This window comes from Ixodes scapularis, unplaced genomic scaffold (assembly GCF_016920785.2).
Source record: "Ixodes scapularis isolate PalLabHiFi unplaced genomic scaffold, ASM1692078v2 PGA_scaffold7__128_contigs__length_106722199, whole genome shotgun sequence".
Classification (NCBI taxonomy): Eukaryota; Metazoa; Arthropoda; class Arachnida; order Ixodida; family Ixodidae; genus Ixodes; species Ixodes scapularis.
In genome coordinates, this window is record NW_024609882.1 from 52258620 (window position 1) to 52272738 (window position 14119).

Consider the following 14119-nt stretch of genomic DNA (forward strand, 5'->3'; position numbering starts at 1 on the left):
AACAAATTAAAGATCTCCAAATTCAATCATTTTTTCGTTTAACTTTCAATAACAGAAGTCAAAGCTTCAAATAAACATGAATGCTCTTTACATCTGTGATTGTGTGTTTAATATCGGTTGATAACAGGATATTTTGACAGTGGTAGTAGTTTTCGTGCTCACATTTTGAGGCGAAGGAGCCATCGGGGGCCCCAAATCTCACCGAACGCGAGAAGGACGCTCTACTCGCTACATCGCTGAAGACAAAACATCATGGATATAAGTAGGCAGGTAAGATGACTACTAAAACCAAGTCAAGCCTGAGACCGATGAAGTTCAAAACAGTGACGAACTCGCCACGGCAGCTGCGAAAATGCCCGGAAATCGTCGAATAGAAGTCGTCGAGAAGTCAGGCCACGAGACCTTGCATCGACGGTACTCGTTGCTATCAGCAAGGCGACAGAACTGCACTGTACCGTCGTTGAACATCCGCTGCAGCCTCAAACGGACTTCAGTTTCACACTGTCGAGTTCAGAAAAAAAAAAAAAAAAACTCCCACTAGTACAGAGCGCGACACTGTTAGCGCGAACATGCGATCGCCGGTTTTTCCAGTTTTTCTCTTTGAAACCAAGGGATGTCATCCAAGTTATTATTTCTACGGAAAGAGCGGATTTAGTTCTATAATGTAAGCGATAAAATTTCGCGCTTGCTTAAACTATTTAGATGTCAAATGCGAAAATGCGACGATGTCGTGTTCGCGCTAACAGTGTCGCGATGTGTACATCACATCGTGCCGATAAGAATGGTCGTCTCTTCGCATCACCTGCCCCAGCCTGCCCCGATGCAGCAATGCACCAATCTAACATAGTAGTCGTTACGATTTGTCGTCGCCACGAATGAAAGATATAAAGCAAAATATTCCTAAAAAATCGCGATCACCAAAAAAGTTACGGAGGACACAAGGCGCAACTTTGAACTGAATTTTATTGAAAACGTGTTCCGGTTTATAGACTCAACCATCGTCACAATGACAACAAACGACAAAAGTAAAGGGAAAACACCATCACAGAGCACAACTCGGAAACAACAGTATCTCGTTCTCGGGAAACGAATGAAAGATATAAAGCAAAGTATATAAAAAAAAATGCGATCACCAAAAAAGTTGCAGTTATGGAACGATACAGTTTTCTGAAGCCAAGATTCTACTCGCGAGATAAGGAGAATTAACTGAAGATCGTCTCAAAACTCAGAAAACGAAAGAAATTGAATTTTCGCTGTTTTATTACTTAAAAGCGCCGCAATCTATTGCAAACGGCAGAGGTGTCGACAATCAGCTGATCGCCGAGATCATGTACTGCCACTATTCAACGCGCTGATCAGATTGAAGGATACGCGCTGCAAGTGTAGATAAACAAGGTGGTAAATAACAATACGTTACAGCTATGCGAAAATTAGTAAGTACATACGAATAAGCTCGTTGACAGAAGAACCAACGGGAATACAGACAGTGGGGTGAAGCTCTCGGCTACTTCCGTCCCGCCGCGTATACTTATGACGTTTGTCCGGTCCGGCGAACTGCTTCCGATTGCCGCGCTCCCAGCGGCTGTTGGCACTTGTTATTTCATTTTAAATAAATATGATTCATATATTTAATAAAGCGAAATAAAGGTGAAGTTGTTTTGAAGGTGTGAATGGGTTTAAAGCTTGTTATCGTAACTTTCTCTTTCACTCTTTCAACGTGTTTGGGCAAAGCCACCTAGAGGAGGAAAGCCTGGGGGCTGCCGCGATCACGTGGGTCTACGTCACCGCTACTCGGCCTACGGTTCGGCCGCGGTGTAGTTCCGTTCCGGCTCGGCAGATGGAGCCGGCTTGCTTCGGCGTCTTTCCAGAACGTTCCGCGGCTTCTTTCGGCGTGTTCGGAGACGCTTGGTTTTGTCTCGGCTGTTTTCTTTGTTTGCCTTGTTTTAAACGTCGCACAACTTGTGAGTGCTCTGCGTTTTGTGCGCGATGATCAAGTGCTCTTTCCGTCATGCCTGACAAAAGCTGTGTGCCTCGGTGTAACGGTAATTACAAAACGGGGCCCAAAGTGCACGTGTTCGGACTCCCCAAAGATGAAGCGCTGCGGAGTGCCTGGATAAACGCCATCCCCCGAGAAAACCTGATCGTTTCCCAGAGAACGAAGGTGAGGAATTCCCATTTCCAATTGTTTATCTCGCATTCGTAGTGGCATAGCGCCATTTGGACGGGCTAGCAATAGAAGGGTTGTGGGAATAGGCGATAACGGCGACGTGTAGCGCGTTTAGTGGTAAGTCGCTATTATTTATACGAAGGGTATATATCTTTATAGGTGTGCGAGCGTCACTTCTCCGACGACGACGTTCTTCGGGAGGTGTCTCACGTCGACGAAGTTACCGGGAGGACGGTGACTGCGCCGCTGTCTAGGGTGCGCCTTCGCCCAGGCGCAGTTCCATCGAAGTTCCCTGGCTGTCCAGATTATTTGTCGAAGCACCATGCGAGAAGAGAAGACCCGGACAGCAAGCGATTGCGTCAAGAGGCTTCTGCAATGGAAAGAGCGCTTGCAGAGTCGATCGATTCATTTCGCAATGAGGAAGAAGCGGACCGAATACTCAGCATAAAGGACTTGTCCGACCACTTGAAAAACGTAAAATCGGCATTCTGGCATGTTATTGAGGGCAATGGACACCTCACTCTGGTGCACATTGTTGAGACTGAGGCCCCTTGGATAAAATACTCGATCGTCGTGAAGCCTGACCTTACACTAACTCTACATTTTGCGAAGACTCAGGTCACAAGGTTGGGCTCCAACTTGCTCATACCAAGAATCGCAAACAGCAAGAGGGGAGTTGTAGAACTACTCGAAAGTGTCGAAAATTGGGACAACGATCTTGAGTCAAGCTCTGAAAGCTCGCACAACGATATCTGTGCCACGATTCGTTTTCTGCTTGACAAGCTGCCCGCAACGCAAAGCGAAGATCAAGCAGCGGTCATCCAACTGCTCGCCGAGCAACTGAAGCTGATTTCTTCCAAGAAAGAGCGAAGGCGTTATTCAGTGGATTTTATGGTGTTTGCATGCATTCTTTTCACAATATCCCCTCATGCATACCAGTACATCCGTAGCTCTGGAAGCATTGTTCTGCCACACCCTAGGACAATCCGATCGATATGCTCCTCGTTTGGAATGAGCCCTCAAAACGAGCAGCAAAGTTCAAGTTTTCTCAGCTACATGGCAAAGAGGATCTCTGACTTGAACGATGACCAACGCTATGTGACCTTGATGGTGGACGAGGTCCACATCAAACCGTTTTTTGATTATAAAGGAGGTAGCATTGTCGGTGTCGCACTTAATTCCACAGAAGTAGCGAATAGTGCGTTCGTGTTTATGGTGCAAAGCATCAAGTGCCAATTTAAGGAAGTCGCTCACGTCGTACCCGTGCACGGAGCCAACGCCGAGTTTCTGCACAAGTTGCTTAGAGACGTGATTTGCGGGCTCGAGAAAATCGGGGTACCGAGTGATGTGCGTCGTAACGGATAACAACGCAGTGAATCGAAAGGCTATGGCTCTCTTTAAGAGCTCGATGGACAGCCACGACACGCCTGGTACAACAACGCGCAACCAGGACACGCCTGACACAACGATGCGTCGTTCAAACGAGTTCTGCTACCCACATCCGTCTGATCCCAACAGGCCGCTGTTTTTTGTGATCGACACTGTACACATAATCGAGTGCATACGCAATAATTGGCTGGAGCAAGACGATCAATGCTTCTGGTTCCCCGAGCTTCATGCTGACACGGAAGGCCAGCGGCGCATGCTGTGTGCGTCGTTCAAAACCATCAAAGCTGCCTACGACTTGGAATGTGACCAACTGCTGCGCTATGGATACAAAGTGTCAAGGAAATCCCTTTGCCCGTCGAGTATTGAGAAGCAGAACGTGAAACTTGCTCTCCAGATATTTGACAGCTCTCTTCCCAGTGCCCTCCGTGCCATTGGAGAGAAACACAACCTGAAGTTTTTCAAGGAGACGGCCACTTTCATTGAGATTATAGTAACGTGGTGGAAAATTGTCAATGTAAAGACACCCGGCAAAGGAAGCAGGCTGAAAGATCGGTTCCAAGAACCTGTGCGCCCGGCTCCAGACGACGAGAAGGTAGATTTTCTCTACGACATTTTAGACTGGTTGGACGAGTGGCACAAAAATGCAAACAACTGCAAATTGACCGACAAAACTCATACCGCACTGCACCAGTCAACTTACGCGCTTCTCGAAATATGCAGGTACTGCTTCGAAGAACTCAACCTGTCCTACGTCCTCCTCGGGAAATTTCAGACGGACTGTTTAGAGGACCGCTTCGGAAGGTACCGGCGGCTGGCAGGTTCCCAATACCATATCTCAATACGACAGCTTTATGAAGGAGAAAACAAGCTTCGGCTGCAGAACACACTTGCACCGATTGGCAAAGCTTCTGAAACAGAGAGAGATGAAAAATGGGAGGAAATGCAAAAACGACGAGACGCGCCGCGCCCTAGCTACAACATAGTAGTAACAGAAGACTCCCTTTCAAAAATAAAAGACATCGTCCCCGTTCTAGCCTATGTGGCAGGATATGCGGTGTACGCGACGGTGAAGAAGCTAAAGTGCGAGAACTGCAAAAATGCCCTGACAACAGACCACACGATCACAGCCGCCACCGGCCATGAGCACTATCATCTCATCAAAGAGATTGACAGAGGAGGCCTTCTGTACCCAGCAATGACCGCAGTCAATGCCGTCGCCCACAACTACGTTGTCGTGGAGGAAATGTCGAAGCGGGTGGACTTCTTAACGATGAGCAACCAACGCCAGCTGGTCACGGAGCTCACACTGGACTTGCTAGTCGACGAGGATTGCGACTTCGATGTGTGTGAAGAAGGACACACGAGTGAGGTCGTGCTGAAACATCTGTTGTGGTGCTCTACAAACATTCTACTAAAAAACTTTTGCCGCAAGCTCAACGACAAAGTTGTCGAAACGAACAACAAATCTAAGAAACGAAAACTGGCCACGTTAACAAAAAAATGATGTGGATATTCTAGCATGCACAGTGACAACCGTTTTGTTCGAGATTTCTAACGCGCGAGTCAATAAACACGCGTTTGTGCCGAAAAACTGGAGTAATTGCTACCCTTGAGCGCTGCTCCGCGGCGCGCTTCGGCTTCGCCTAGGCCGACTAGCGTGACGTCACGCGCGGAGAGCCCCGGCCTTCCGCTCTAGGTGGCTTTGGTTTGGGCGTGCTTTCTCTCTCTCCGAACCCGCGCCTCGCGCCTCGAGATGCGCTGGCTGCTGGCGCCGGGAAGTCGGTGGACCGTTAGAACGCGCGAGGGACGCGAGCCCGTGAGTTGCTTCGCTCGTCGCGGCGCAAGATTCGTCCCGCGTTCGTGCGCGCGCGGCTATCTTTTCTTTTTCGTGGGAACTTGTTGTTGGTGTAATCTGGTCAAGCATGGATTTTCGTCATCAACACACCACCTGATGTGCCAAGTGGGGAGACAATGACTGCCGAAAGCCGGGATATCAATGGTTTCGAGTTCGAATGGACGTGCGGTACGCTCTTTTGGTCTTCTCTTGCTTAAGTTTCTGATTAGATGTTTGCAACAAAACCTAACTGTCGCAATGGTAGTGAGTATTGTTTGATTTTGGCAATAGCTACGATGGTTTCCAATCACAAAACCAAATCCTATCATTGTTCAGGATTGCTGTTCACTCGCCGCGAGAAATATGTCATTGTCAAATTACTGGAGACTTCTGTGTAGACTTTTTCATATCAAGATCGAGCACATATGCTCACTTTAAAAGATGGCAAACTTTTTGCTGTGAGCTGTTTATTTGGCACTGTTGTCAGCGATTCACGCGTCTGTTCGCGAGGAGTGAAAATATGAGCCTAAATATTTTTCGATTAACTGAGGATGAGCGATAGAGCGAACCGCTCTGGTTTCCCTTTTCGTTTAGCAGTGACCCACTCCTAAATTTAAGTGGTAATATTAAAAACGAATGGGCAGGTTCTCGATGAAGACTCAATACCAAAGAGCTGAGCTCTTTTTCTTGGTACTCATTGCTTAGTTTCCTTTAGTTGCAATTAAGACACCGTCGTCGGTCTTTACTTATATGCTTACTTATATAATCAAATTTGCAAGGACGCATATCATCACCTTCGTCGCACGTAACCTTAACGTTTTATCCTGTTTTGTTGTTCATTTCTTTGTTTCTCGTGTGCAAAACAGCGAGAAATTTTGTCTGTATTTTCTACTGTCTGTTGAATAAAAATGAACGCAAAAGGACAAGCATTGCATATTTCTTGTGTATGTGTCACTTTCGTTGCTTTGCTAGGTTTCTGCTGCTTTGCTGCTGGTCTCGCTTTTCAGTGCTGGCTTGTGTGCGTTTCAACGCACATTAAACAGCATTGAAATGCGAAAACCAGCCGCAAAGCAGCAGAAGCCTAGCAAAGCAACGCGCAAACCGGGCAAAAAAAAAAAAAAAAAGCTACAATATATATATATATATACTTTTAACTCTAGGTGGCGCAAGCTACCGCCCATCCATCCAAACACAATGGCGCTGCCGTGCAGTTTCGGTTTTGGTTTCGCTGTGCCGCCATGTTGATTTTAGTACAGCCACCAGATACCAGGGGATTCAAATGGCGCTGCAGCCTCCCAGGGTTTTCCAATTTGCGTTCCATGGGCGGTATAGGAAGTTGCACTCCTCTGATACAGACGTGAGCCCCACAGCTCCGTATACGTTTCTCGGTTAGGGCTAACACGCCCTGAAAGTGGAGAGCCAACTTGAAAACAGCGGTCGATAAACACTTCACGCGAGCAATATTTTGCATCCTTGTCACAATCGAAGGTCATTTTGTCGAAACTTTCACGCTGATGTAGCCTAAAACACTTTGCACAACCAATTTCGTCCACCGCGTCGACCGTGACAAACCAGCCGCCATGTTTTTAATCCAGGATTAAGAAACAACCAGAAGCAAAGCGCCCAATGTTGGGCGCTTAAGTTAAGCGTAGTTTAGTGCTAGGTTTAGCGATAAGCGAGTTTGGTGCAACCGAACGAAACCGAAACTAAGCTTAACTTCCCGGCTAAGCTCCGCTTTGCGCTAAGCGACGTTGGTGCAACCGGCCCTTAGTATCGTGAAATTCATAATAGTTATTGCGAAATCGGCAAATGAAAATGATGCAAAAACAGACATTCAAATATACCCGCCCTTTTCAGGGCCGTGGCGTCAGTGGAAGTTCAGCTTGCCAGTCGGGCGAGCAGTCTAAAAAATAGAATATGCCAATCATTTGTTCCGTGCTGGAGCGCGGGGACTGGAGCGAGCTTCCAAGGCATTCATTTGACACCATGAAACTGCTTCAAATCAGTTGGGAACAAATTCTACAGTCCAAAGAGTGAACCTCTGCACTTCCAATGACGTCACTTTTTCATTGTTGCCAGTAGAGACTTTCAGTTTGAAATGTTGCCAGTAGAGACTTTCAGTTTGAAAAACACGGTGAGGACCAAAATTGTAAATTCAATAACTTCGCGAAAAAAAATTATTTTGACCTAATATTCGGGATACTATTTTGGCGATGTTGTTTGGCGAGTTTAGCAAAATTTCAAGCAAATCGGGGACCATGAAGAAATCGGCGGAGTACTCCTTTAAAGGGGCCCTGCAAGGACTTTTTTACTGATTTTTAATTTGCACCGAATCTGAGCGCACTGACCGCAGTAACTTAATGAAACTGTTCTTTCCTCGAATTTCGCTTTATTTTAAAAGTTATAGGCAAATTAAAATTACAAAAACAAGGAAAAAATAGCCTCCCTCATGACGTCCTTGGTTGCTTGAGTGGCCGTGAACTAGAGAAGGAATAGTGAGCTAAGCGAACGCTCACGGCTGCCGCACTCCGTGTCGACGGCGCCAGAGGGCACCACTACAGCGTGTTCTGGATAGGCTGTATGAAGCGGGCAGCCAGAGCGGCTCTCATTGCATTTGCTGCGCGATTAGACACTAATTCGGCATGACACTTCATTGGCCACAAACGACAGCAAACACGGGGTAGATATCAGTTCAGAACGGGAGCCATTTCGCGCTGCCGTACCGCGAAACGGCGCTGAAGGCGTTTGGAACGCTCGGAGCCGGTCGGATCCTCCAGTCCGTAAACGACTGCAGCGTCGCCGCGTACATCCGGGACCTTTCCGCGTCGGCGGCTGATCCCACTACTCCTTTCTAGTATGCGCCGCCTTTTCCACCGCTTGGTGGCGGGTATGCCGACGGGTCATTTCTTGTTTTCGTACTTTATTAACTGCATTTGTTTCTTTTCTGATCTAAAATACCAAAGAAAAACTAGTTTTATAAATAATTGAAACGGTTCGCGCCACTTATATTTTGTATTTCGACTAAAAAGAAGCTTTTAGCGGCTCCGACCAGTAGTAACCCTTACAAAAAATTATATCTGGCCAGATCTGAAGATTTCAGATATGGCCATATAAAAAATTGGCCACATATAACCTGATATGGTATATCTGCCTGATATAGCCTCATAATGCCAGATATAGCCTGATACCCCTGGCTAGGTATGGAAATCCGAGATCTGGCTAAGTAAGGAAATTCCAGATCTGGCCAGGCATTTCAAAAGGACACAAGCCTAAAATCAGCACTTGATATCTTTTTACTGTCTAAAATTCTCCCAAGTGCCCCGGCCCGCACTCGAGGAGTTATGGAAACGGTGATTCTTCAGCTCCCTAGTGATCCCTATTTTTGACCAGTTCCATGGTTACACAGTTTCGAGTGTAATTCGTAGTCACCCTGAACAAGCGTCCCATAGGGCTCAAGTACCTGTCATATCACTTCTAAATTTTCTCGTCAATGGCAGCGTTTATGATAATGTGCATTTTGTCCAACCTTCAACCAGCTGAGCCGCCGAAATCTCTTACAATATTATCATTCTCGTGATTGTTGCTTTAGCAGGAATTGCTTAAAAGCCGAGAAATCGCAGCATACTAAACCGTGATTTAGCTCGGATTCAGCGGAGCTGTTTGTGCCATTTTTAGCGTTTTTAACTTAATATCAGCGTATTTGAAGCTGTACGAGAATAATAATAATGTAAGAGATATGTCTGCAGCTCATCCAGGTTGAAGGTTGGACGGAATGCACAGTACTGACATTGGCGGGACATTTTAAAAGTGGTATGGCAGGTACATGGGTTCTGTACGGCATGTGTTTAGGATGACTCTGAATTACACTCAAATCTGTGTACCCATAGAATTGCTCGAAATTTTCGATCACTAGGCAGCTGAAGGAACACCGTCCCCAGGATTCCTCGAGTACGGGCCGAGGCGCTTGGGGATTTAGCAAATTGTCTATTCGGGCGTAATGTTAACACTTTGAAATAATTAAGCTACATTGAAATCCTCGAGAAAACTAGCACAAATAATCTCAAACTTTAGCTTTTCAAAGCTGAAGTTTGTGATGACTTGTGCTAATATTTAGCTCGCGAACAATGAGTCATTCAGAGTTTGCTAACAAAAATTCTTTTTTTTACTTTTTAATATATTGAAAACCGGCCGCCAGATAAGTCTGTATATACTCCAGGTAAGTCTGTGCCATATCAGGCTGTATATACGCCAGATAAGGCTGTATATAGGCCGCATATAATCATATGTTTGATATGGCCAGATATGGCCCAGATATAAGATTTCCATAAGGGAAGCCCAGGACCAAAGACGTCACATTTCGCGCGCTTTCAATACCGCGGGTCGCCCCCGTCGGTGGAGGAGGTTTCCGCGTCGTCCGGTTAAAATATGATGCACTGATATTTAGTTACTCTCTCCGTGCCTGTTGACTTGCCCGAACCCCAAGGGACGATGAAACCGCAAAAAAGGTAGACGCTTAAATATTATTGCAGGGCCCCTTTAAAGGGGCCCTGCAAGGACTGTTTTTTCATTTGCACCGAACCTAAGCGCACTGAACGTAGTAACTTAGTAAAACTTTTCTTTTCGCGAAATTCGCTTTATTTTAAGAGTTATAGGCAATTTAGAATTACAAAAACAAGCAAAAAATGACCTCCTTCATGACGTCGTAGGTCCTGGCTTGAGTGGCCGTTAACTAGAGGAGGAATAGTAAGCTCATCGAGCGCTCACGGCCGCCGCACTCCGTGTCGACGGCGCCAGAAGGCGCCACTAAAGCATGTTCTGGATAGGCTGTATGCAGCGGGCAGCCAAATCGGCTTTCATTGCGTTTGCTGCGCGATTAAACACTAATTCGGCATGACACTTCATTGGCCACAAACGACAGCAAACACGGGGTAAAGATCAGTTCAGAATGGGAGCCCACTTCGCGCTGCCATACCGCGAAAAGGCCAAACCGCAAGACAAAGCCTCTCGCCGAAGGCCTTCGGAACGCTCGGAGCCGGTCGGATCCTCCTGTCCATACGACTGCAGCGCCACCGCGTACATCCGGGATTTTTCCGTGTCGGCGCCTTATCCCACTACTCTTTTCTAGTATGCGCCGCCTTTTCCACCGCTTGGCGGCGGGTATGTTGACGGGTCATTTCTTGTTTCCGTACTTTATAAACTGCATTTCTTTCTTTCATCTATAATAGTGAACAAAAACTACGTTTATGAATAATTGAAACGGTTCGCACCACTTATATTTTGTATTTCGACCAAATAGAAGTTTTTAGTGGCTCTGACCAGTAGTAAGCCCAGGACCAAAGACGTCACATTTTGCGCGCTTTCGGTACCGCGGGTCGCCCTCGTCGGTGGAGGAGGTTTCCGTGTCGTTCGGTTAAAATATGGCGCACTGATATTTAGCTACTCTTTCCGTGCCCGCTGGCTTGCCCGAATCCCAAGAGACGTGGAAACCGCATAAAAGGTAGACGCTTAAGCATGATTGCAGGGCCCCTTTAAAAGCTTGAAAGAGTTAACAATCTCTATTTTGGAGGAGTTCAAAACTATATCTTGTAATTCTGACCAGCTGATGTTTTGGGCGAAAAAGCACTGCTTTCATTCTTTTTTTTAACGTTGATTTGTAGTAAATTATTACCACTCCAAATTGCTAATGCAGATATCGCCTGATTTGCCATGTCAAATAGCGCATCGACATTTTCAGCTGAAAAATGCGAACTAGTGTCGTCAGCATAGTTGATAAATGTTGCGTCAGAGTTAATATTCACAATATCATTAACGGTATTGAAAAAAAGGGCCTAATATAGATCCCTGTAGAACACCAGTAAGAATACGCTTCAAACTTGATAAATGTCCATCAGAATAAACTAATTGCATTCGATACTCTAGGTAAGACTTCAAAAACTGCAAAGCATACCCTCGAATCCCATATGTGTCCAATTTGCTAGTAAAATTTCATGATTGAGGCAATCAAATGCCTTTGTGAGGTCCATGAATGCTCCAAGAACAATTTTTTCTCTTCAAGATTTGGCAAGTTGAATCCTTCCTGGACGGGTAAAGCAGCCCCGGTAGATTTATGCTTTATAAAACCAAACTGCGAAGCAGTTATTAAGTTATGCTTAGTTGAAAAATTAGACTTGTATGAGGTTCCTTTTCAAACGCTTTAGAAAATACTGGCGGCAATATAGAAATCGGTCTGTAATTACCCATATCGTTTACACTGTCATTTTTGTGTAGTACTGTATCTTTTGGCTATTTGCATTTTTTTAGGAAAAACACCAGTAACCAAAGAAACATTAAATATATGCGTTGGCACTGCCGCTAATAAATGAACATACTTAACAGGCCTCATCTGTAAATCATTACCATCCACGTCACAAGCTCCACTATTCTTAAGTTGTAAAATCACATTAATGACCTCAGGTCCTACAACCGGTTCTAAAAAAAACGAGCTGCTGTTTCTGTCATTATCAAAAACAAGACTTCACAGTCAATCCCGCTTCCAATATTGACAAAATGCTCGTTAAAACCATTTGCCATATAACATCCGGTTAGTTCAACACCGTTACACCCTCTTCCATTAATTGAAATAAATGAACGGTTGCTATTTAAAAGAGAGTTTAACTCCTTCCACGTGACGTCCGTACACCCCTCTGCTGCCTTGAGCACATTGAAGTAGTAGCGTTCTTTAGCACACCGTAAATTACCACGACTAAGAAAGTAACTGTGACTAGCCATTTCAGAAAGCAATCTACAGATTCCCTCGATCCTCTCATTCATGCCAGGTGCCTACACATTAAGATGAAGCCGCCTGCGTTCATGGCAAAGAATATCCAGGACGTCCTCCGCTTGAACTTCAAAGTTCAATGTCACGGTGAACATTCAAAAGCGCTAGACCAAGCAGTCGCTCATTAGAAGTGGGCGTTCTCAGGTATGCTTTCAACCATCGTAGTGATGAGAACGAGCTCTCAGCTTCCACCGTTCTTACGGGCAGAGTCGCTAGGATCTTGAGGAGACGATGGACATATGGGAATAGAGCCTCCGGACAGGGGGCGACCGCCTGTAGCGCACACGTGACGGGCATTTCAAGTTTCTCCCTCTTGCATTTGGCAGCCCATATGAGCAGCTCACATTGGAGTTCAGGAATTGAAACCACGCTTGAATAGAGCTCCAAAAACCCTTCGGCACCAAGACCTGCCCCGCTTTACACGATCTTTGCAGGCAGAAGCGACGAAAGAGATTGCAACGTACGCCGGTCTGTGTGATCAGGTAATTCGCGAGAGGAAGGAACACGAAGCGCTTAAAATGTTCTTCCGTGCTTCCAGCGGGAATGTTAGAGTGGCGACGTTGCCGACTTGTTACTCGCGGCATTTAAATTTCAACTTCCGCTGTCTTGGCCATTTTAAAGGGGCGATGCAATGCCTCCTTTATTTCATAATTTATTTCACAGCACTCATACATGATTAAGACACAAATTTTGCATAATGTGGAAGGCAATGAAGGGTTCTACACGTGGCATTAATTTAAACATACTACTAAACATAGTCGACTAAAAAAAAAAAATCCGCAGTTTAGGTTACAGTTGTTCGCGGAGGCATGTTTGTGGATTTTTACAAGGATTGGAGCGACGAATAATGAATAGTAGTTATAATGTTGTTTTACCTACTTGCATATATATCACAATTAAAATATAGAAGCTCTTTTTTTAATACTTCGAGATTGAGAGTGATTAAAAAACGCCACACACGGGGACAATCGTCGAAACCTCGTCGTTCTTTCCTGTTTTTTTTTTAGATTTTTTTTCTCAGCAAGTAAACATGTCAGGACATTAAAATAAAAAGGATTGTTCTTCTTTCAACAGGCGCCACGTAATATAAAAATTTGAAGCAAAATAAAAAATACGACTGCACCTCGTTGCTTGAATTCAAATATATATATATATGTATGAAGTAAGGTGAGTATAAAAACAATGAACCGGGAAAAGTTATTAAGTCAAAGATGCATACAGTCGAAGTTACTAATTCGAAGTTTATCACGACGTTTCAAACGGGGACCGTTCTTCATCAGCGGTCCCCGCTCGAAACGTCGCGATAAACTTCGAATTAGTAACTCCGACAGTACGCATCTTTTACTTATTAACTTTTTCCGGTCCATTGTTTTTTTTACCTATATATATATATATATATATATATATATATATATATATATATATATGGGTGGTTTCATCTCAAATCGTGCAGGCAAAAAGGGTCGAATTTTTAATTTCGATGAAAAAAATATATGTTATGGCGCCGTTTCTAAAAACGCAGTCGCCGCAGACCGCAAGTTTCCTCGGATTTTTTGTTCGCGACTTATGAATTTTTAAAGAGGCCGAGGCGAAAAGCAGTGTTTTTCACACCCGTCGTGGGTAGGATGTTTCGCTTGATCTCCCGCCGTGGATTTTTAGTCCACATTTTATTATCATTTTTAAAGCACTCTGTGGACACATTTAAAAGGCTCCAATACCATAAAATATTTTTAGACGTTTTGCTTTTTTTCTGTGAAAATGTCAAAAACGCCCCCTCGGTCAATTGTTGACGAACTTTGACAATTAATTACTGGCGATCTACTTGGGTTACATCAATACTTTTTATGTCCACATAGAGCCCAAAACACGTTCTTTATATGTATTAGAAAATGACTTGGCTGTATAAAATATT

At 44.9% G+C, this 14119-nt stretch overlaps 1 pseudogene; it reads left to right on the top strand.

Annotated features, from left to right (window-relative positions):
• The first annotated feature begins 1964 nt into the window (after positions 1-1964).
• LOC115313059 lies at positions 1965-5195 on the top strand (annotated as a pseudogene).
• The last annotated feature ends 8924 nt before the right edge of the window (positions 5196-14119 follow it).